The 3,233-nt window shown below is 46.3% G+C and overlaps 1 non-coding gene across 1 annotated transcript; it reads left to right on the plus strand.

Annotated features, from left to right (window-relative positions):
- The first annotated feature begins 817 nt into the window (after positions 1–817).
- On the plus strand, positions 818–980 carry LOC111814867. The gene has a single exon (XR_002819738.1). It is a non-coding gene; the product is annotated as a U1 spliceosomal RNA (small nuclear RNA).
- Positions 981–3,233: the final 2,253 nt, after the last annotated feature.

The following is a 3,233-nucleotide window of genomic DNA, read 5'->3' on the forward strand; positions in this document are numbered from 1 at the left end:
AACTCGAGCTTTTCAGGACAGGCTCCTGGACAAGGAAATGAAACCTGGAAGCAGCAATTGATTGGAGGTTTTCTGACCTTAGCTGTGATGAAGGGTGGCCAGTTGTGGAGGACTGGCTGACTCTAAAAGACCAGTAAGTGGCAGGACACAGGCCCCTGAGCACAGGCTCTAGCTCCCTAAGGATGCCCAGGTTTCTTCTGGATCTTGGACAGCTTCGTATTTGAACTGGGCCACTACATCGCACAGATCAGCGCATCTGAGCTGAGCCAGCTTCCTCTGCAATCTCAAAGGCTCTGCTCCCCGCAGTGACAGCCTTTACCTGCAGAAGGGCACCCAGTTGTCAGGAGGCGCCTAAGGGGCCCTCCGCCAGACACAGTGAGGGTAGGGACCTCCCACAGCTCGGGGAGGCCAGGCGGGGACCTCTGCACCCAGTCCCCACTTGGTTGAGGGAACAAGAGGAAATGAGAGAGGTGACATCACTGCCCTGCCAATGCCCCAGCAGGAGGGGGAGGGGAGGCAGAAGGCATGGAAGCTGGAAGGGGGAAGGGCGTTGGCTTGATGGAAGGGTGTCCTGTGACATCAGTGGAGGGCGTGTCCTATGCAGATAAGGCAGCGCGGGGGCTGCTGGTTGGAGCCCTGGTGTTGAAACCTCCTGATTTTCCTGTGACCAGGGAGACAGCTTAGGGCGGTTTTTGGCAGCCCAGCGCATGTGCTGCATGGAAGGGCTAGGAGGAACCGAGAATGCTTGAAGGTGAATGAGCCTGAGTGCAGAGTGAGGCACGCAGGAGGCTTGGTGGTGGAGGGTGGAGCAGCAGTCATATTTACCTGGCAGGGGAGATACCACTATCATAAAGCTGGTTTTCCAGGGCGAGGCTTATCCATTACACTCCGGATGTGCTGACCCCCGCGATTTCCACAAATGCGGGAAACTCCACTGCAGAATTTGTGGTAGTGGTGGATTGCCTTCGTACTTACTGCGTTTTGTTTTTTCCAATTTCATTGTGTTCTAAGCCTGGTGTATCCAGGTCAAGAGGTAAGTAGGTATTTATTATACTACATACTTTCTAGGGTTTATTTGTGTATGTTCCTTTTTTGGAAGGTATTTTCCTTAACACATGTTGTTGAGAAGGATGGCTTTTTGCTTTTTTCACTTTGTGTTTCTGTGGCATATTAGTTCTGCTTATCAACGGGACAAGTTCTCTACTGGACGTACCGCATGACAAGACCCTGCTAACAGACCGACTGTCCCGGAGTCTCTGCTTTTCCTCCAGGAAAAAAGCAACAGCAAGTGCAACAATCTGAGATGCACATAGAAAGAAAGTCGGACTGCTGGCCCGACCAAGTGAGCTCACAGCCCGAAAAGCCGAGCATTACAGGGCAGCGCTAGTTTCACTGCTCATGGGACTGTTTCCCACGAGTTCCTTGAACCCTGAGCAGTACACAGCAAGGTAGAAGCTATTTCAAGTGCTAGGCTATTTCTGTTTTCCTTCCTTTTACTTTTTTTCTTTCTCCTCCTTTCCTGTAAAACTCTAAAAATTTGAGCTACATGTTCCACTTTCACCTTGAAGATCCGCTTTCCAGGTCACTTGACACCCACATGGGAGGAAGAGCGTGGTAAATTTATTTGAAGGGATCATCATGGAGAGTCTATAAATACTTTTGCTTTTAGGGGTATTTCTATTTATAAATTTTATATATTGTATTAAACAACGTATAGTTAAGAAGAAAAAGAAATGACATAAGATTACATTTTAATATATATAATGTTGACATGAAACATTATTTTCAACATCATCCGTTTACTTGCCCATAAAATCTAAACAAGAATAGAAATACATTTCTAAATGAAATATAATCAAAATTGAAAATGTTATCACTGGTGCAGTGTTTGCCTCTCATGAAATAGCACGTTCCACATGCAGGCCTACCTTACACTGACAGCATGTATTATTTGCTTTCCTGTCTTTAGGGCAGGCCATACCGGTCATCACTTCTCTTCCTGTTTTCTCAGGAGGCTCCCACTGTACCGTGTGCACTTCGCAGGAAATGAAATATCAATAAAATAAAATATTAAATATGCTATACCTTCAGGAAAACAATGTCTCCTAGATCAAGGATTTGCTTAATAAATCTAAAATATATATATGTATATATAAATCTGTATGTGCAGTAGACAAGGGGGTGCACACCTATAATCCCCCAAGTCAGAGGCAGAGGCAGGGAGATTCCCTTGAACTCAGGATTGCCTTGCACTACAGTCAGACCATTTCTCAAAAAAAAAAAAAGCAAATCAATAAAAAAACACATGATCAGTATCCCTTATTGTGCACTGATTAAGCCCACAACCTCCCAAGTGAGTACAGAGAAGACTCAAAAGAGTTAAAGTCCAGCTAGATAACTCAGCAGACTAAAGGGCCTGCTTAGGCAGAGTGCAGCAGCCAGGTTTTGATGCGAGCTGTGTGACCCGCCTCCTGGGGCTGACTGAGATGCCATTGAGATTGGGACGTGGCACTCACCCGTAATCCCAGCTTTAGAAAGGCTGAACAGGGGCTGATCACAATGAGACAGATCTATGTCCTGAGACCCTTTAAGCCTGGTAGAGTCTGTCCTAAATACAAATAATAAATAATAAGGAGCATGATTTTAAGGCTCCAGGATGATAAAAGCCCTTTCACAGATTTTGGGATTTTGCACAGGTTAAGAGAAAGACATCGTCTGGGTGGCCAATATCTATTTAATTATCAAAGGAGGAGAATACTGAAGAGGGTGGACATCTGAGCGGGACCATTCAAGGACCTCTCCATTACTCCATCATGTCCACTTAGGAGAACTATGTTACCTCCAGGAAGGGCTTCCCCACAGGAGTGAGATGTCTGCAGCTACAGTCCTTGTCTAGTTAATGGAGCTTGGAACAGGCATCCTTAGCTGTGGCCTTGTCTTCTCCTGGGAGGCTTTGAGGCTTCACACGCCAATGCAGGCCTCAGCTGGGATCAGTGACTCACTGAGGTTCACTTACTATGCATCCCCTGCCCATCTCCAGACCAGGGGCCTCAACGTGGACAGACTCCCAAGGAGGCATGGAAAGCCGATTGGGCACTTACATCCTGTTCAGAGCTGCTTCATAGCGGTTTCCATCAAAAAACTATGTAGACTACAGTGAATATACAAGTAAAACTCTACCACAAAAATAATCTGTACTTGAATGATTATATGCAAGGCACTTTTCACACGTG

The sequence above is a fragment of the Octodon degus genome, unplaced genomic scaffold (genome assembly GCF_000260255.1).
Source record: "Octodon degus isolate 3935 unplaced genomic scaffold, OctDeg1.0 scaffold00756, whole genome shotgun sequence".
Taxonomy (NCBI): Eukaryota; Metazoa; Chordata; class Mammalia; order Rodentia; family Octodontidae; genus Octodon; species Octodon degus.